Source organism: Muscardinus avellanarius, assembly GCF_963383645.1.
Source record: "Muscardinus avellanarius genome assembly, chromosome: 14".
NCBI lineage: Eukaryota > Metazoa > Chordata > Mammalia > Rodentia > Gliridae > Muscardinus > Muscardinus avellanarius.
This window is the reverse complement of record NC_137800.1, coordinates 62,556,595-62,577,855: the sequence shown is the minus strand read 5'-3', so window position 1 is coordinate 62,577,855 and position 21,261 is coordinate 62,556,595.

Below are 21,261 nucleotides of genomic sequence, written 5' to 3'. Positions count from 1 at the left end.
TATATTTCTAGTGTATCCACTTATTTTTAATTGACCAATAATAGCTGTACATATTTATGGGGCACTGTGTGATTCTTTTGATATATGATTATATTGTGGAATGATCAGAATAGGGTGATTGCATGTCCAATACCTCAAACATTGATCATTTCTTTGTGTTGGGAGCATTCAAAATCCTCTACACTGGGTGGTATGTGCAAGTATACCTTTATCACTCTGAACTTCATCATGATGTTTTATTACAAAATACCAATAAAAAGAAAAGAAGAAAAAGAAAAATATCCTCTCTATTAAATGCTTTGAAATATACAATTAATTGCAGTCAATTATAGTCACCCTACTGTGCTAAAGAAAATTAGAAGCTCATCCCTCTCTCCTTCCCATTCCTCCCAGACTCTGGAAACCAGAATTCCACTTTCTACTATCAGATCACCTTAAGCTTCCACATAAGAGTGAGAAACACATGGTATTTGTATTTCTGTACCTGACTTATCCTTGGGGTTATTTTTAAGATCAACCCAGTGACCTATTTGCCATCAATTCTTGCCCCACTCTTCATTTCCTCCTGTCTCTGGCCCCTGAGCCTTTGATCATACACTTCTAGGTGGTCCCATAGCATCTGGCTTGTCTAAACTGTTGATTCATTTGGGACATTATATTTAATTGCAAGATTGCAATTGTCAGGGTTGCCAAGGTCACATTGTCTTTGCCTCGAGGGCTGAACACAGCACTAGCAACACTACTAGAGGCTTCCTATGGATTTCTTTCATGGCTCTTGGGCAGGATCCATTTTGCTTTGACTCTCTTGGGTTCCGCATGGCACTGTAGGATGCAGAGAGAGGGGGAACATCCAGTAAATTGCAGTGGCAGGCTCACAGCACAGTAGACCATTGCTCCTTGATTCTTAGGACCTACTGGCAGACAGCTCTAGAGACCTATCAGCACTTATGATAACAGGCCTTTGCTGCTCCCCTGGTAGCAGATGTTGTCTTTACCAGAGTGACTTAACACTTTTTGCAAATAAGCATCTGCCTACTCTTCTTTTTTGATCTCCTTTTATATCATGGATGGTTGACTATGTTTATTTTACATTTAAGCACCAGGAGAAAGGTTCTGCTTGCCATGGCTGGTCTTTATCCAATGTAGAGGGTTCTCATGCCAAACCTTATCTTACACTACTGTAACTTTCATATATGATTCAGGTAGAGGATTCTGGGCATGATGAGGTTGATATTGAAAGAATTTGAAATTTTCCAGGGATTTTTATGCATGAAGAAAATACTCAACATACTTTCTACTTTGTTTTATGTCCAGCTTATTAATCCTGAAACAATCAACATTCATTTAAATGTTCAGACACTAATTACACAATGATTAAATAAAAAGAACTGATGAATTTATCAAATCTAATTTCTCACAAATTTAAAAATTGGTTGAAAATTTAATTTAGATGTTCACAAATCTAATATTACCAGACATTTTTGGTTCTTTTAAATGGTTTAAGGAGTTGAAACATGTAAGAAATAATTCAGTTTTAACTTGATAGAGTATTTTGTAAATATTTATGGAGAACACTATATACTGTGATGTTTTGATGCATGTATACATTGTATAATGATTAAAGTAATTAGCCAGTTCATAACCTCAAATAGCAAGCAATGTTTCAAGTAATACAAAGGTAGTTGCTATGTGATTTTAAAAATGGCTACCAATATGTTAACAACATGGCCTTAAATTTGTTATTTTATTGTCTGTATCTTAGTTCTCTTTTTTATTTTTGTCATTACTCTTATCATTATTTATTTTTATTTTTATTTTTGATACTGGGGGTTGAGTCCGGGGTACTCTGACCCTGAGAAAAATAAAGAGAAATAGCCCTTTTCTATTTTTTATTTTGAAACAGTATCTCACTAAATTGCTGAGGGCCTCACCAAATTTCTGAGGCTGCCCTTGAGCCTGTACTTCTGCTGTCTCAGGCTCCCAAATACTGGCTTACAGGCACATGCATCATTATTGTTTCTTAACTCATCTAACCTACTCAGGGTTGAATGACAATTAATTACTTTTGTGTGAATGAGAAATAGTAATTTTTCCTTAAGTAAGAAGAAAAAAGAGTATACTTATTCTTCACTAATAATACTGACAGTTAGTCTGCATGAATTATACAAATCAAATTGTTGAACATAAAATGATAGTTCAAAATTTAAATCATGATAATTAAAAACTTTAAATACTTTGTTATAAAATAGTCACATGCCTGGCTGTGATGAAAACCAGTTTTTGAAAGACATTTTCAATGTTAATTTTTTCCAGTATTTTGCTTTCTATAAAAGTGTTTGATGTATTTTACAGTCTTTCTAATGACATAGGAGACTAGTAAGCAGCAGTCTTAAAATAAAATTTGATGTTGAGAAGTTTTGTTCTCAGATATTGATGACATTTATTTACAAGATTAAATAGACTGTAATAGCTACAAAGTTTTATAAATGTACCCAGCTGACCATTGCTGGAAGGAATTTCAGTGCTTCAACAGGAATTATATTAAAGGATTTTAGTTCTGATGCTATGTGTCAAAGTCATCAGTACTTTTACTCCTCGATATATTTATCAGTCAATTTCAATGATAAAGTTTTATGTTGTTGTTGGATTCATTTTTGTAATTATTCTTCAAATTACATTAGTTATTTAAAATACTACAAAAGGTCATGGCATTCTTTCTGTTTAATAATTTTTTCTCTTAGGTATGGTTTTAGCCAGTTTTTCTGTTGATGTGACCAAAACAAACAAACAAACAAACAATAGGAACAACATAGAGGAGGAAAAGTTTATTTTGATCACAGTTCCAGAGGACAGTCAATCATATGCCGACTCCAAGGCAAGTATCATGGTGGCACAGAATGGTGGAGGAAAGCTGAGCTCAACTTAGTGATGGCCAGAAGCTGAGAGGGAGACAGAAAGTGGTCAGAGATAGACATGGTTTCCAAGACCACAGCCCCAGTGACCTATGTCCTCCATCCATACCCCACCTACTTAAATTAACATCTAGTAAATCCATTCAAATTATTCATTCTTAAGTGTATTTATCCAATGATGATATTAGAAACTGATTCAATTATTTTACCTCTGAACATTTTTGCATTGTCACTGGCATGAGGTTTTCTAGGGGATATTCTATATTCATATCATAATAGGTATGATATTTTGTTTAGAAAGAAATTATAAAAAGAAATTAAAGCTGGGCACAGTAGTGAATGTCTGTAATTCCAGCTTACTTGAAGGCTGAGGCAGGAGGATTATTTGTTTAAGACTGGCCTTGACAATTTAGCAAGGCCCGGTCTCAATTGGTCAATCCATCTATTTATTTTTTTAAAAAACAAATTTTTAATCTTACTTTGAAATTTCAAATATAGGTAGATGTTGAAAGAATAATCCAATGAGCATCAAAGTTCTTTTTACCCAGACAACTAATTGTTAACATCTTGCCACGTGTGCTTCCCCTAGATTTCCTTGTTAAAACATTTGAAAATTGTAGATGCTCTGAGATTTCTTCCATATATTTCTGCATGGAAATGCTAAGAATGACATTATCCTATGATTTCTCAGTGCCATTATCACACCTAAGAGATCCACTAGGTAGATATCATCCAACTTGTACTTCATCTTTGTTTTGCTAATTGTCTCCCAAATTATCCTTCACAGACCCTCCTATATCTGTCATATCTCATTCATTGCATTTGGTTAGATTCCCTGCACTTCCCTTTGATTAGAAGATCTCTCAGATTTCTTATTATTCATGACAGTAATACTTTTGACAAGTTTAGGCCAATTGTTTTGTAAAAAGCCCCACAGCCTGTATTTTTCCAGTGGTTTTCTTTTTCTTAGGATTACATTCTGATGAGGCATTTTTCCCCAAGAATATCTCAGAGGTGATACCGCAAATTCCCACTGTGTTATACCTGGAGGCTCATAATTCAGATTCTCTCTTCTTGAAGATTCTAAATTTAATCAAAACTCATTTTTGGAAATCAGTTTGGATCACAGATAAGTATATCATGAGATTGCCTTTTGAAATGAGTCTGCTTCTTCTCTGTAGAGTTGTCTCCATTAGAGAAGTTGTTGAGAGACTCTGATATTCATTGAGTGCCTTTATAAATGAGAAGGGAGTAGGTCATGGGATATTCATGGGAAGGACATTCCTGGCAAGGTAACAGTGGGTGCTGTGGTCAGTGGTCCTGTGGTCAGACACAACTGGAAAGCAATAAGGTGGCCAGGCCTGGGGCTCCATCAGAAGGAGAAATGGCCAGTGGTGAGATCTGATGATGGTAACCATTCAAATAACCTTTTGTTCACATATGAAGTTACACGTATGGATGTAAAGACTATCTATGGGGAGGGGCTGAGCAGGGTGGGAGCCGAGAGGATCCTGCATACATGTATGTATTTATCACCCTGAGCCTCACTATGATGTGCAAGTACAATGCAAACAATTAAAAAATTACATATATCCCCTCTCTCTGCCCTGAACCCCAGGGGGCCTGAATCCTGCCTAGTTTGTGGCCTGGACTGAATGTTTGTCTGTGTTCTGGGGCCCTGGGGCCAAGGGGAGAAGGTAGAATGTGGGGGAGGAGGGGCTGGCTTTCCAGCTGGCAGTCTTGGGGAGCCCAGGCCAGGGCACGCTGATCTGCGGTGCGTAGGCGTGACTGGCCTGGCTGGGGACCAGAATGCAGAAGGGTGATTTCATAAAATGCACTGCACAACCTGCTGGGCTGTGAGATGAGGAAGTGGGAGGAACCTGCCTAGGAAAGCTGGGGGGTCCCCAGGAACCTGTCTCATGCCTGGCCCCACTAGCTTCCTGCCCTGGCTGCAGCCCAGGGGGGTTCCAAGGTCACAGCCTAGCTCAGATGTCCTGGTTGTAATGACGTCAGACCTGGCCACTCTCCCCTGTCTCCAGGAGGGCTCCACATGGCCCCCTCTATCCATGCCCTGTGGAGGGGCCACTGACTGCCTCTGAGGGCTCTGCAGTTCTCAAGGAAAAGCTGGGGCCAGGGCCTCTTGCTTGCAGGGTTTGGACTGGCCCTGTAGTACCCCTTGATCTGGGATTGGCTGAGACTCTTTGTCAGGGGATAGAATTCCCAGTCTTCTGCTTGCAGACCCTGAGGGGAAGTAGGAAGATGGTTTCTGGGGTGACTGGCACCCCCTGTCCTCCTCCTTCCTTGTGGATGTCAGCTCTCCACAAGGCCTTTGTGACTTGCACCTTTCTGGCTGCTGTCACCTGCACTAGGGCAGGAGGATCCCAGGCTCTGGTTCTCTCCCATTAGTGGTTTGGAAATAGTCTTGCATGGCACCCCATTCCTGTGATGGCCACACCCACACTGCCCTCTGCTGTAGCTCAGTGCTGGTGGGCAGGCAGACTAGAGCCCCTTAGAGGCTTGCTGTGTGGGAGCCCTGGGCACCTGCCACACCAGGCCAGGTCACTGCTTCTAGGGCATGGTGGAAGCTCCCATTCATGCTGTGTTTGCCCCTGGGGCACCTGCTACACCCAGTGCCTGCGGCGGGGGCCTGTCACCACCCTTCTGTGGTCCCTTTGGTAGTCCTGCAGGCTTGCCAACTACAGAAGCTCCTATATTTGGGGTGAATATGTTGGGCACTCCAGGGCTCTGTCTGTGTGTGTGCGTGTGTGTGTGTGTGTGTGTGTGTGTGTGTGTGTGTGTACGCCCCCTGGATCCACACCCCTCCCAAGCCCCAAGAAGTAGAAGAGATGTCTCCAGATCCCTTGGGGACATGAAGTTGCCTTGTTGATCTAAGCCTGACCCTTCTCTTTGTAGCCTTGGTCCCTTCCCAGACAGTGCAATGGGCATTACTTCACCTCTAGGGGGGCCTCAAGAGAACAGTGGGGTTTCCCTGGTATGCAAAGAGGCCTTCCCAGGTGCCTGAAAGGGACACAGGTGAAGAAAATAGGTAGAGATTATAGTGACCCCCTGAGAGTTGCTGTTTCTCTCAGTCATGGACAGATCTCAATGGATCTCAGGGGAGGACCCCCTGCCTCTGTGTGGGCCATGTTTGGGTGTGGTGAGGGGCCAGGAGCAGCTAGTGAGAACATGCGGCTGGTCATGTGATGTCCACAGTTGGAGATGCCTTTTTATGCAATCCAGGCAAGGTGGAGGATAAAGTGGAGAAGAGATATAAAATTGGAGGTCTTAAAGTGGAGATGGTGTTGAAGCAATGAGGAGAAATAAGACCCCTGCCTTGCCCTCAGTTCCTTGTCATATCCAGTAAGGAGGAGGGAGTGAAATCTGGGAAGGAAGAAGCCATGGAGGTGAGTGTAGACAGGAGAGCTGAGGATGGTGCCAGGGGTGTGTGAAATGATGCATCTAGTAAGATAAGGCCTGAAAATTGCCTATCAGATTTGGCAACGTCCATGTTTTTATGATTTGATGAGATAAATGTTAGTAGCCTGTTTGGAGTGGGCTGGTGAGAATAATTCATTTACATAACACTCTGGAGGGGTTTTGCTATAGATGGGAGCTGAGAAATGGATTGGTATTTGGAGAGAAGAGGGCATGGGGATATTTTAAAATACTTTTATATGGCATCTTTTAAATTTAAGAACTATCTTATTTAACACTTTTATTGAGATATATTTTACATACCATAAAACTCAACTACTTTAAGAATGCAGTTCAATGATTTACCAAGTTCTGCAAGCATTGTTATAAACCTATTTTGGAACATTTCTATGGCTCCAATACAATCCTTTATGCCCATTTACAGTTAGTCCATTTCCAATCCTGAGCTTCTGGAAAACACAGTCTACTTTTGATCTCTAGATTTGCCTTTCATAGGGATGTCATATAAATGAGATTACATGCTTTATTATTTTGTGTTAGGCTTCTTTCCTTTAGCATGGAGTTCACTCATGCTTCAGTTAATTTTGGTATTTTGTTACTTTTTATTGCCACATAGTATTCTATTGTAAGGACACATTATATTTTGTTTATCTATTCACCTGTTGATGGGCATTTAGATTTTTAAGATGTGGATTGCATTAGTCTACTTGTCTACTTGGGCTACTGTAGGAAAATGTCACAGATTGGGTGGCTTAAACAACATATATTGTTTTCTTACAGTTTTAAAGATTGTATGTTCACAATCAGGGTGCCAGCACAGTTAAGTTCTGTGATAGTCCTTTTCTTGGCTTGCAGAGGACCACCTTTTCATGGTGTCCTCATACGGCCTTTCCTGTGTGTGTGTGTGTGTGTGTGTGTGTGTGTGTGTGTGTGTGTATGCAGAGTGAGTGAATGAGAGAAAGAGAGAGAGAGAGAGCACATGAGGGTATGCTTTGGTGTCTCTTCCTATTGTATTACAGACCCACCCTTATACCTAATTTAGCCTTCATTACTTTAAAGTCTTGTATTTAAATATAGTCACATTGAGGTCCGTAGCTTCAACATACATTTGACAAAATTCAGCCCACAGCATAATTCAATCCAATCAGAGACATTGCATCATATCTGTGTGTGGAACAAGAGTGATATAGTATAAGATTTCTCAATCTCAGCACTGTAAACATTTTTAAACCAAATAATTCCTTGTTGTGGGAACTGTCTTGGGTGTTATAGGATGTTCAGCAGCAACCCTGACCTTTATCTCACTGGATCCCAGTAGTGCAATTCTAATTTTGACAAGCAAAAACACTCCCAGGCAGTGTTAAGATCTTTTGGAGGGTAGGGGTGGGTGTGGGGGAAGTGATTCTCAGCTCTCAATGAGAACCACTGATGGAATAGAAAAGAAGCTAATTATGTGAAAGAGAAAGACAGAGTGGGGGTGTAGTTTATTGTTAGAGTGTGTGTTTAGCATATCAAGACCATGAGTTCAATCCCCAGCATGAAGGTGGAGAAGAAAAGGAGGAGGAAGAAGAGGAAAGGAGAAGGAAGGAAATAAATAAGAGATAACTGCAAGGATGAAATTTTTGAGGTGGGACTCAGTGTAGTGATTGGTTCCAGCTGAGAACAGAGAGAATTGTCCATTGGGATAGGACAGGGATAGGTTTGTTGGTAGCTTTGCTAATGGTAAGATGTGCTAGTTTTCTTCTTTCTAGAGTATATTGACACATAATAATTGCACATTTTTATGGGGTGCCATGCAATGTTTGAGTATGCATATACATTGTTTGATGATCAAATTGAGGTATTCTCTCTCCTCTCTCTCTTCTCTCTCTCTCTCTCTCTCTCTCTCTCTCTCTCTCTCTCTCTCTCTCTCTCTCTCATCTCTCTCTCCTCTCTCTCTCTGACAGAGTCTTGCCTAAACTGCCAGGTTGCTCTCAAACTTATGATCCTCCTGCCTCAGCGTCCTGAGTAGCTGGAATAACAGATGTGCACCATTATACCCAGATGAGATACTACATTTCTAAAAAACAAAACAAAACAAAAACCCCAGGTAGTGGTGATGCTCTTGGTTCATGAACCACAGCAGGACTAGCAAGAGTCTAGGCCCAAAAAAGATTGGGTTACATAAGTGGTTGGGAAGGCATAATCTAAGGTCATCACTAAAGATCCTAAGGATTTGTTGGAAGGCAGTGATGGAAGAGGCAACACACTTTTTAAGTACCATGTGCCCTCATCAAGCTTAGGTGGGACCATAGGAATTGGTGCTGCACTAAGTGTTCAGAATTCAGAATGACCTTAGTAACTTAGAGAAATGGAGGGAAATCAATGGAAGTACAAAAAAGAAAAATTGCTATGGCTCGGGTCCCCAAGGTGCTACTGGGACATGCTGTGGACTTCTAGAAGGTGGGACCTAGTGAGAGGTCCTTAGGTCACTGGGGATGTGCCCTTGAAGGGGAGTGAGAGATCCTGGCTAGTCTTATTGTCATCGTGGCTCATGACATAAGCAATCTGCTTCACCATGTACTCCTTCAATGACGTTATACCCTCATTAGAAGCCCCAAACAGTAGGGCCACTCAGTTTAGCACTGGGATCTTCAGCACTGTGAGCCCAAATAAACTTTTCCCCTCTCTTTCTTTTTTGTACTGGGGATTAGACCCAGGAGCATTCTACCTCTGAGATATACTCCCAACCCTTTTTAATTTTTATTTTGAAGCAGAGTCCCACTAAGTTTCTGAGGACCTTGCTAAGTTGCTGAAGCTGGCCTCAAACCTACGATTCTCCTTTCTCATCCTCCCAAGTCCTGGGATTACAGGCACGCTCCACCAAACTTGATAACTTTTCTCTTTACAAATTAGTTGTCTTGGGTATTTCATTGCAGTATGAAGCTGACTTCACAGTAAAGGGCACTGTGATTACAGAGGAAAGAGCCCAACCTTTCAAATCTATGCTGAACAATGACAGAGTAGATGTATGTGGAGCTGAAAAAAAATCTAAAAATCATGTGTACCCTGAGCTGAGCATGAATCAGGCAATACAGTGCTCTGATTTGGAAATCAAGTATGAGAGCAGATTACATGACTAGGTACTAAATTCATTTTCATTATATTTAGCACTGCTCAGAACCTTGTCAGAGGTTTTCTTTTCTTTTTTTTAAATCTTTTCTTAAAGTTACATGAATACAGAAAGATTCAGAGAGCTTGAAGAAGGTTCAGGCAAAAGCATCAAGGATGATTAAAAGGTTCAGAAATAAGATTTACTGGTTAGAAGAGAAGGACGTATGGTGATTTAATAATAATGTGTTGTCCACACAGGCATGTTTTCCCAGGGGTAGTGAACAGTTCTATATTTCTCTTAGGGATGAACTAAAATAAGATGCCAAAAAGTTTCTAATTCAGAGGGTTGTCAAGCATGGGAATATGCTATCAAGGAAAGTTCTTGACAACTTTTTCTGCTAAAGGGCTTTTCCTATTAAGTAGAGCTCATCCATTGCTAAGTAGTGACATCCATTGCTAAGACTATGATCTCTCCCCACCAGTGGGCCCCTGAGCACCAAATCTTATAAAGGGAGATTGGTTACTTTCCTTCTCAGGATGTCTTGGGGATCCCTAAAGGTCTTGATGCCAGTGGATCAAGTCTTGGTACACCAGTGTCACTAGGGAGAGCTCTGAGCCTACTTGGTGTACCGGGAAAGGCAGAGACTGTGGATTGTGTGGGGGAGAGTAAGATGCCAAATGCCTCACACTTCTCTTTCTGGGCTGGTTCCCCAGAGCCTGTGAATAATATCCCTGTATCACAGCAAAGTCCTCGGGTAGACAGCTGGTCTAAAAAATTGAGTCCAGAAGAAAACTTACACAGAATTTATATAGAGCAGGGTCAAGAATTCATATATATGAGGGTGTAGCCAGTAATATATGTATGTAGGTGACAGAAATGCCAAGTTAGGTTGGGACTGGAGAGCTCATTCTAAAGGAGACAGTGTTTGCGAATGAAGATCATCAAATCTCCTGAGCTTTCAAGTCAAGAATCTGGGTTTTTAATACATACTTCCTACCCTTAAAATGTGCTGGCAGCCAGGTGTGGTGGCGCACGCTTATAATCCCAGCATTTGGGAGGCTGAGACCAGAGGATCGCGGTTCGCGGACAGCCTCAGCTACCTAGTGAGGCCCTTTGCAACTCAGTGAGACTCTGTTTCAAAATAAAGAATAAAAAATTGGGCAGGGGTGTGTGGCTCAGAGGTCAAATGCCTCTGGGTTCCATTCCCAGACCCGCATAAATAAATAAATAAATAAATAAATAAATAAATAAATGAAATGTGCTCACAAGTGCCCTTTGATGGGTGAATGGATAAGTGAAATATGGCAGGTACAAATAATGGAATATTTTTCAGTCTTAAAAATGGAAGAAAATTCTGACACATTTTACAACATAGATGAATCTTGAGGATGTTATACTCAATGAAATAGCCAGTCACAAAAGGATAAATACATACAATCCCACTTATATCAGATATAAACCCACAGAAACAAAAAGTGGAGTGGTGGTTGCCAGGGCTAGTGGGAGAAAAAAAAATACTTAATGAAGATAGTTCCAGTTTCACAAGATGGGGAGTTCTGGAGATGGAAGATGGTGATGTTTGCACAACAATGCTTATACTTAATACCACTGAATTATACACTTAAAATGGTTCTGATGGTTAGGTTTATGTTATGTGTATTTTATCATTGTAAAAGATTGGGCAGTAGAACCATATATCCATCAACCCCACTTCTGGGTATATATTCAAAGGAATTTTAGTCAGTATTGTGAATAGATAGCTGTACTACCATCTATTCACTATGGCCACAATAGGAGAACAACTTAAATGCTCATTGCTGAGTGGGTGGACAAAGAAAGTATAGTATGTGTACATATACATTTTGTGTGGCACATGTATTCCCATTGCAAAACTCTGCTTTTCTCAAACAAATATCAGTATTCCTCAGAGAATCTCTTTTTGAATAATGTCCAAGAAAAATGCTACTGGATCTTCATGGTTTTATGTGGCCTGAAAAAAACCCCATCTTATTAGTTAAATGCTGGACTGCTACTTAAAGGAGCTCTAGACCCATGGACAGCCTTTTGGGAGGATTTGCTCCACACAAGTACAAAATTATTTCTTTACATTGAGCTGGACACTCCAAGGACATAGAAGTCCTTGTCTTCAAAAGTCTAAGAAAATAGTGAGTTATTATTTGATTGAGAGCCTATCCTGTGCCAGACTTTGTACACATAATTTTCTTTAATCCTCCCAACTCTTTTAAAATAATCAATACCATCCATTTTGTAAAGGGGATAAAAACTGAGGCTGTAAGAACATGTTAAGAGCTTGTTCAAGGTCACCTAACTAGAAAGTGTAAGAGGTATTCTTTGCCATCAAAGCTTCTAATTTAACCATCTCTCTCCTATATCCTTCATATATACGTTTTATATACATTTAAATACACACTCTTTTATATGCACCTTTTATACACCTGATCTTAGCCAAAAGGGCAAGAGACCCAATCCTTTAGGTTTAATATGAGGGGTGAAACTTACACATAAATAAGAACAGTGCATTCTAATCAATCTTACCAAAAATAGCCTCTAACTTTCAGAACCATATTTTTGATGACTCGTTCTTTCTCTTCCTTCCTTCTTTCCTTCCTTTCATCCATCCATCCTTCCTTCCTTCCTTCCTTCCTTCCTTCCTTCCTTCCTTTCTTCTTTATTTCTTTCTCTCTTTCTTGTACTGGGGATTGAACCCAGGGGCATTCTACTTCCATGCTTCACCCCCAGCCCTTTTTATTTCTTATGCTGAAATAGGGTATCACTAAATTGATAAGGCTAGTCTCCAACTTGTGATTCTCCTGCCTTAGACTCTCAAGTATTGGAATTACAAGTGTGCACCTTCACTCCTGGCTAGATGGTTCTTAATGTTGACAGATGTTTGTCTTCTGGCAGTGAATTTGACTTCTGAAACTAGCCCAACATTCCTGGCACAAAACTTGGTTAATACCTTTTATTCTAAAATGTAGGGAGACCAAAGTATTATCACTGTCTTGAAAATGTTTCCAAATGAGGCACTTAGAAATGTTTCATTTTATCTTATTAAAAAAGCTTTATTGATATATAATTCACATACCATACAAGCTAACTCACGCAAATTGTATTATTCAATGACAGTAATATATTGGTGGAGTCGTGAAATGCCACCACAATCAATTTTGGAACATTTCCATACTTGTAAGAAGAAACCCAATACCCTTAAACCATCATACTTTAATCCCCTATGTCATTCCATGCCTCTGCTAGTCTACTTTCTGTCTCTATTGACTTGTCTTCTCTGTGTATTTCACATATATAGAATCATTCAATATGCAGTCCTTGAGACTAGCTTCTGGTTGTTTTGTTGCTGTTGTTTGGTGTGTGTATATGTATGTGTGTACGTGTGTTTCTGAGGATTAAAACAGGGCATTCTACCTCTGAGCTACAACCCCCAGCCCTATTTTATTTTTTATTTGAAAAAAGGGTGTCACTAAGTTGCTGAGAGTCTTGCTAAGTTGCCAAGGCTATTCTTGAACCTGAGTTCCTCCTGTCTCATCCTTCCAAGTACTGGGATTATAGGCATGAGCCACCACACCTGGTTTCTGTTCTATTTTTTAACCACTTTACTATGGTATGATTGACATACACCAGCTGTAGAAACTGAATGTTTAAAACTTGACATGTTTGAAGCCTCTTAGGCTTCTCTATATCACGCCAGAGGGGCATTGACAATTGCAGCTTTCTGTGACATCGCACCAGAGAGAAACAATGATCTTGGTGGCAGGCCAGGCTTTAAAACTTTTGCATCAAAAACTTTCCCCACAAAACTGCTTCACTTGAGGTTTCAGAGTTCCTACCTTCTGCTCTACCTCTTTGTCAGGAGCTCTTATTCTGTGATCCCCACAGCCTGGGGCAAGTCATTTCACCTCCCAAGGCCTCTGTTCTCACATTTGTGGAATGGTGGGAGATGATGGACAGCACCCACGTCTTCCAGTTCTTCTTTGAGTACAGCCGACTTGACTGCTTCACTTGGCTTGGGTCCACCTTCTTCTAATTCAGATGAGTAACTTCTCTGACACTTGGTTTCCTTATCTGAATAATTGAAACAATGCTTTGAATGCTCTAGTTTTGTTGTGAGGATTAAAGCAAAGGATAGATGGGCAGAAATGAATTCAGAACATGAAATACAAACAATGCTTCATATTAATTATTATAATCTTACTGTGTACTTTAGGAAGGCCATGGATGGCTTTGGCTGGATGTAGTCCACAACTCTTTGGTAATTATATGCTGTGTGTGTGTGTGTGTGTGTGTGTGTGTGTGTGTGTGTGTGTGTGATGTACTCATCTTATGGGGCAAGTTTTTCAATGCTCATCTATCAGAAAGCCTATCGTTTTGCTTTTTAGTGTCAAGAACCTGGATGCTTAAATATGAAGAACTCTTGACCATTAGACACAATCTCCAGAACACAATGAAAATAGACCTCAGTCTTCATGGCCGAGTAAAATTCCGTAGTGCTAAGTGAGATCAGCCAGTCTCAGAGGAAAGTCAAAGACACATGTTTTCTATCCTATGTGGAAACTAGAGAGAAATTGGAAAACAGAAGGGACTTCAAATAAATGAGGAAAGAGACCAGTAGAATAGTGGGAAGGGATTTAGAAAGACATGATGAAGGAAATGGTTTAAATAATTCTATGTACATACACAAAGTTATCAAAACAATCTCAATAATAGGTACAAGTAGGGGGAGGGAGTGGGGCGGGATTCTGAGGCAAACACCAAATGCCAAATGCTGTGTATGAGATATGTGTCTATCATTCTGACCCTCATTATAATATAGAATTACAATGCACCAATAAATTTACATTTTAAAAAATCAACCTATTTGAAATTGAAGACCTGAGATTGAGACTCTTCTCAGACTGTGTCTACCTCCCTGCCCTACATCTTTCCTTGTGGCATTTGTTTATTTGTGTGTGCGTTAAGCATCATGGTCTTCCATCTTTTTTGACTGGACTACAAGCTCTTTGAAAGAAAAGACTTAATCTTTCTTGTGTCCCTAGCAAAGGAGGCTAAGAACAGATCTCTAACCCAGGTAGGATCCCTGGAGACACTTTGGGGAAATAACCAAAGTTCAGTATTCATCAGAGTGGTGTGATGAGGAGCCCTCATGAAGAATCACTCTGTAGCCCGAGTTGGGAAAATTGTGGAGAGATCTGTCACTCAAGTTCCGGATCCTAGTGTGAGGCTGAACTCACTTCCATGCTCCGGTGGTACAAAAAGTCTTCTTCCTTCAATGTGATTGCTTGCACAGGTCAGGACAAGTTGGTAAAATGTGGAAGTAACAACTTTGCTTGCAAATGCATTGGCTGGCCTTGCTTAAGCAATTCTGATGAAAAGGCAAAAATGAGAGATCAGGAAATACCTGTTCTGCATTGTAAAATGAAATTTTAGTTGGGTGAAAAGAAAATCTTTTGCTTGGCTTGCCCAAAGCAGGAAAAAAAAAAGAAAAGGAAAGGAAAGGATCACAAAACAGTTCTGAAAGTCTGGATGTTGGCATAGTATTTTTATTTGACTCAAAAAATGTTTTTTACTGTTTTTGGGGAGTGAGGACTTAAGAATATAAGTATAGAGAAAAGGGCTTTCTTAAAATGTATTAAATTACTAGGAATAAGCTTTAAAAAGTGAGCCCTAAACTTTGGTAAGACTCATAGTAAGCATTACCTTTTCTGTTTTATTTCCTCTCCTACCTTTCTTCTAAACCTACTAGTGAAAGACTTATTCACCAGGCTGCTATTTTCCCCAGAATGTATTGCACTAGAGAAGGTAAAAGATCTCATAAAGCACTTAATTTCCCTTTGGTTTTTCAGATTATGAATTTATTTTATATTCATATCATGCAAACATGCATAAAAATATGGAGGCTAGGAGAATCAAGTCACTTAAAATATGACCACCCATAGGCACATAATCACTTACCCACCGTTGTTATTCCTAAAGTATTTCTTCCTTGTGTGTATACTTAAAAATTATAATGACAGTTTACACATAAGTTTGTATCTTGCGATTTTCACTTAAAAATTCACATAAGCATTTTTCTTGATGAGATCGTCTTTATAACCATCTCAGTTAGTGGTTGTATAACATTTTATTGAGTGTATGTACCATAATTTACTTACATATTCTCCTGCTGATGAATAGATTGTTCTCCTGGTGTGTTATTATACCAAATGTGGTTGTCAATGTCTTTGTACAGAAAGGTTTTCAACAGTTGGGGTACTTTACCTGGGCTTGGTTCCCAGAAGCAAACCCAGAGCTCTGGACCAGCAAGTGTGAAGGTTTTGATGCTCTTAGTGTATACTCCCCAGCTGCTTTCTAAAAGCTTTGTGCTGATTTACCTTGGTGGCAGTGGTCTATGAAGACTCCAGGGTTCTCCACTGAGTTTTCATTTAAGTAGTAATGCAGAATCTGATTGCCTAAAATAGTATCCTGATGGTCTGTTGCCCCTAGATCTGCTCTGGAGACAGGTAGGAGGTTGATGAGGCGTTCTAAAACTCCAAACCTAAGAAGTCAGGAGAAACTCACAGAATTCACAATTCAAGGTGCAATTAGATGGTTGAAGTGGATCTTGCCCATTACTTTCTCTTCCTGGTCATCACTTCCCATTGAATGGGAAAGTAAAACCTGCTTGTGTCAGATCTCAGTTTGCCCAGAATGACTTTATTTGGCTAATGGTCCAAGGCAATGAATATTACTTGCTCTACTCGTTAACCAGTTATGTTCACAGGACTGCATCCCCAGCTCTAGAAGACTGCTTAAAAGTATTAGACAGTAGCCGGGCATGGTGGCACACGTTTGTAATCCCCGCGCTTGGGAGGTGGAGACAGGCGCAGGTTCATAGCCAGCCACGCTGGTTTAAGAGACCCTGTTTCAGAAATATAAAATAGGTATGGGAGTGTAGCCCAGAGGTAGAAGGGCTTCCTTCCAAGAATCCTAGTAGCATCAAAATAATAATAATAATAATAATAAAAGTATTAGACAGTTAAGATTTTTAATTTTGTATTTATTTATTTATTTAATTTTGCAGCACTGGGGATTGAACTCAGGGACATTCTACCTCTGAGTGACGCCCCCAGCCCTATTTTTTACTTTTTATTTGGAAACAGGGTCTCACTGAGTTGCAAAGTAACCTCATTAAGTAGCTGAGGCTGTCTGTGAAGTGAGATTCTCCTGGCTCAGCCTCCCAGATGCCAGGATTACAAGCCTGTGCCACCACGCCTGGCTATTTGTTTTGCTTTGGGTGCTGGGGGCTGAGCACAGTGCTTTGCACATGCAAAGCATATATTCTACCACTGAGTTATGCTCCCAGCCCCCAATTGTTTATTGAGTGAGAGAACGACTAAATAACAGAATGGGAGCCCTACCTCAAGTGGGGCATGTCGCAGACACTGCTTCCTGCTGATCAAGCACATATTTACTCTTCTTACTTATCAACTGAATTTTTTGCTTTATTTAGGGCACGGTGTGTCTGATTAAAAAACCTGTTTCCCAGCTCCTTTGTGTCTGAGGGCTGGCGGTGTGACAGTTTGGGTGCTTGAGATGTGCAGATGTCATCTCAGAGTCTCTAGAGAGGTGGATTTTCTTCTTTCCTGCTTTCCGTACTTTTTATCTCAAGCCTGGAGGTAGAGCAGCCACTTTACCACTAAAAGACAACAGATGTGAGGTGAAAGTCCCAGACTGAGTAAAGAAGGAAGGGGTTAGCTGGCCATGGCAGCATACACCAGTAATCCTAGCACCTGGAGGCTGAGACAGGACGAACACAGGTCTGAGGGCAGCCTCAGCAACTTAGCAAAACCCTCAGCAACTTAATGAGACCTGTTTCAAAATAAAAAGATCTAATGTGTAGCTTAGAGGTAGAGCACCCCTGGGTTTCACCCCAAGTACAGAAGATGATGATGAAGAGGAAGGAGGAGGAGAAGGAGGAGGAAGGGGAGGAGGAAAAGAAGGAAGAGGAGGAAAAAATGAGGTGGGATGCTGATGTTACATGGGGTTGTTGATGTTACAGCAGCCCAGGATGTTACATTTTTTGAGAAAATTAAGCTTTTTCTTAGGCTAGTCTCTGTGGTTGGAGTTTCTATTGCATGAAGCTGAGTGCCATTCTTTCTGATACAAGAAATATGAAGCCCAGGAAGTTTCATTTGTTCAAAGGGTATGATGATTGTGTGGTTGCAGAGAAAAGACCAGCCTTAGATCTGCTTGGTCTCCTAACACCTCTGATATAGGTTCAAATGCATCCTCCAAAGTTTGTGTGTTGGAAATTTAATCCCCAAAGCAACTGTGTTGAAAGGGGGGGCTTTAAGAGGTAATTAGGTCCAGGATTAATCTTGCTGTCAGGTGAGTGGGTTCATTATCATAAAAGTGGGCTTATTTATGAGAGCAAGCTTATACCTCTCATTCATCCTTCCCCCTGCCCGTCACCTCTGACCTCTCTCCTCCTCTTGAGTCCTCTCTTGACACTATACCTTCGGCCATGGGATGACATAGTGACAAGGACCTCAGGAGATGCAACCCTTCAACCTTAGACCTCCCAGCCTCCAGAAAGGAATAAACCTCTGCACTTTGTATATTACCAAGTCTGTCATATTCTGTCATAGCAATATAAATTGATTAAGTCAATTCCTTTTCACTAGTGGCAACTGTAACTTGAAAGAACTCTTGAAAGCACCTTGAGATTAATTGCAAGTGATTTTGGAAAAGACTTGATAAATATCTGTTTCTGGCCAATTAGGGAACAAATGATACCATGGAGATGTTTATGAGCACACAGATTTTACTTTTAGAGTATATGTGCTATTCTAAATGTAAGATCCTTATAGGGAATATTTACTTAGTGAAAGATAAAATACCAGGGGAATTTTTTAGGTTTTCATTAGCTGTGTTAATCCTGCCTTTACATGTCATGCAAAATTGGGCATTGAGTCCAAAAAATTTGATTTGGGGTTGATATTTCAAAAATTTTACATGGATTTTTATATGTTTTTCAATTTTAGGGAAGCCTAGGACAGTCTAGGTATACAACTGTCAGAATGTATTTTCTTTATGTTCCCTCCCTGTGTTAAAGTATGAGCCTGTTGGCCATATTTCCCAGAGAATTGCTTTTAGGTGACATCTGAAAAGTATCTCTACTGATCATGTATTTTTGTTCCTTGATTAATAGTCCTTTACTTTATGGGAATGACTTATAGAAGGGACTCAGTAAAATAGAGAATGAGGGTCAAGTTCACATGGAGTCTCACTTCTGAGACGACCCAGTGGGGAGGTATTTCCATAAATCAACACGGGTGTTTTCCTTTGTAAGTCAGGGAGACAACCCGCTCCTGAGTTTGGCATTGCTGCATTTGTCAGCAAAAGGTTATTTCCCAAAGGTAGGAAGAACAAACAAAATGTTTTCAGCCCACTATTAAAGAACCATACTACCTGTCAGAAAATAATGTAAGGACTACGAGGTGACAATTTGTGATAGCCTCCTCCTTTTGATTGCCATTCATTAGTCAATTTTAATCATACCTTTTTACCTGGTACTGAATTCACTTTTGTTGTCATTCTTCATGTTAGTAGATATGTGAGAAAACTTTCTTCAAATGGATGCACTTTATCTCTGACTCTCTTCTTCTTTCCATGTTCTTGACTGGCCAAAATTTAAACACATACGATTCTAGGGGACCCTGAGTAGCTCCTATGTCCGTTCTCTCACATCTCACGCCAGTAACACAGCCATATTGGAGGTGACACTGGGTGCTGCCACTGCTCTCAGCCAAAGGTGATGTCGACAGAGAGGATAAAAAAGGGGATGTGTGGCTGTTTCAGTGGCACATACCATCGATCACACTGTACCTGGAGCACACTTTATCTTTAGATTCCCAGGTACAGGGGAAAGAAATTCTTTTTAAACCAGTTGGGTTGGATGTCTGTAAGTAGTAGTTAAAAGCATCAACAATGCAGGAAGGGCTGAGCAAGCCCTCGAGCAACCCAGCCAACTGTCTGTGATGCAGCATCATCTAGAAATCTCTGGGAGCAGCCTGTGTAAGCCACACCCATCTCTGACAACTTGAAAAATGTCAGTTGGTGGCTACCAGATTTAGCAAGTAAGAGGATTTTCAATTAAATCCAAATATCACATAAATAACAAATATTTTTGTAACATAAACATGTCTCAAATATTGCATGGAATATACTAAAACTAAGAAATATTCCCCATTTTTCTAGAATTCAGTTTAACTGGGCATTCTGTATATGGTAACCCAATTATAAGTTATGGGGGTACATGGGTTCCGTCCATTGTAGAGTCTTGAAGCTATGTTTGTGTGGGACCCATTTTTAATTAAAAGCCATTTTTAGCCAGATGTAGAGACACATGCATTTAATCCCAGTACTTGGAAGGCTGAGACAGGAGGATCACAGGTCTGAGGCCAGCCTCAGCAACTTGGCAAGAATCTCAGCAACCTATGGAGATGCTGTTTCAAAATGAAAAATAAAAAATAAGGGTTGGGGGTGTATCTTGGAGATAGAATTCCCGCCCTCATCACACATAGACCATTTTCTGGTGAGCCATTTCTGCACTTAGTGAAAGAGGACTACAGTGCTTCTTGGTGGATCTTGGACCCTTCCCTAATAGGTCAAGGTGATGATTCTGATTTCCTTTGTTGTACGATTTGTCCTGTGTTTTACGCATGCTTTATTGTCCTCTCTTTTTCCCTTTCTACACAGCCCGCCCTCACCTCAGGCCAAGAGGATGGCTACACCAGGCTGTGAATGGCTGACAGGGACCTGGCTCCTCAAGAATGACCTTCTCTTTGTCTCATTAGCAGGAATATACTTTTCTCACCTGCTCATGGGATGCAGTTTTGCAGCAGTGAGAGCTTGTCACCCCAACCCCAGGCTCCGGCTCTCCGCCTGGATTCTGGCATCTTGTTGTCCTGAATCCCTTGGCGCAGAAACTAGTTGGGGGGTGGGGGGGTCCAGAACCTGCCTTAGGAAATTACCAGTGAGTGATCTATACCCTCTTCACATCCCACCCTTCCTGGAATTGAAGAAAATTTTCTTTTCTTCTTAGTTAAGATTGGATTCTTAAGGAGACAACTTTCTTCCTTAGGGAACTGAGGAAAATCAAATTAAAGAAAGTAATCTAAAGCATACAAATGACTGCATTTGCAGAGGTCACTTCCTGGTCCTAATGCCTCTGTCATACAGCCACATCCTTGGCACAGCCACAAGGGACCTAGTCTTAACCATCTCTTGAATGTTTCTTGGACCAGCTGAGCATCCTGAGACAGATATGGAGGTGCTTCCTGAGGCCAACTGTGACCTCCACATGCTCCCAGGACCTCTCCCCACCTCCTATAGCACATTCTACTACAGCATCTCATGCAGAGTGTCTTCTGGATTCCCCCTCTCTTCCTGGTCATCATGTCCTCCTATCCCAGCTGGCTCTGCCTTGGGAGTCCCCATAACTCTGTGCCTTTTCCCTCTGTTCAATTGGGTCCCATCAGTGGAGACCTGGTGCTGCCTGGGGTCCACATGGCCTTTGAGGCAGATTCCATCTTCCCCAGGATGTGTGTGCATCTTGCCAGCTTCCAATTATGGCAAGAAATGGTCTCCTTTTCCTTTTCTTTTTCTCTCATAATCTCCTCTGCTCTCTATCTCGCTTACTAGGCTCCCACTTTGGGTTGGTGAGAAGTCTTTGGCTCCCACAGTTCATTTGGTGTAAAGATAAAGATCTTGATCACAGATGTCACAATCTTCAAAGTGCTG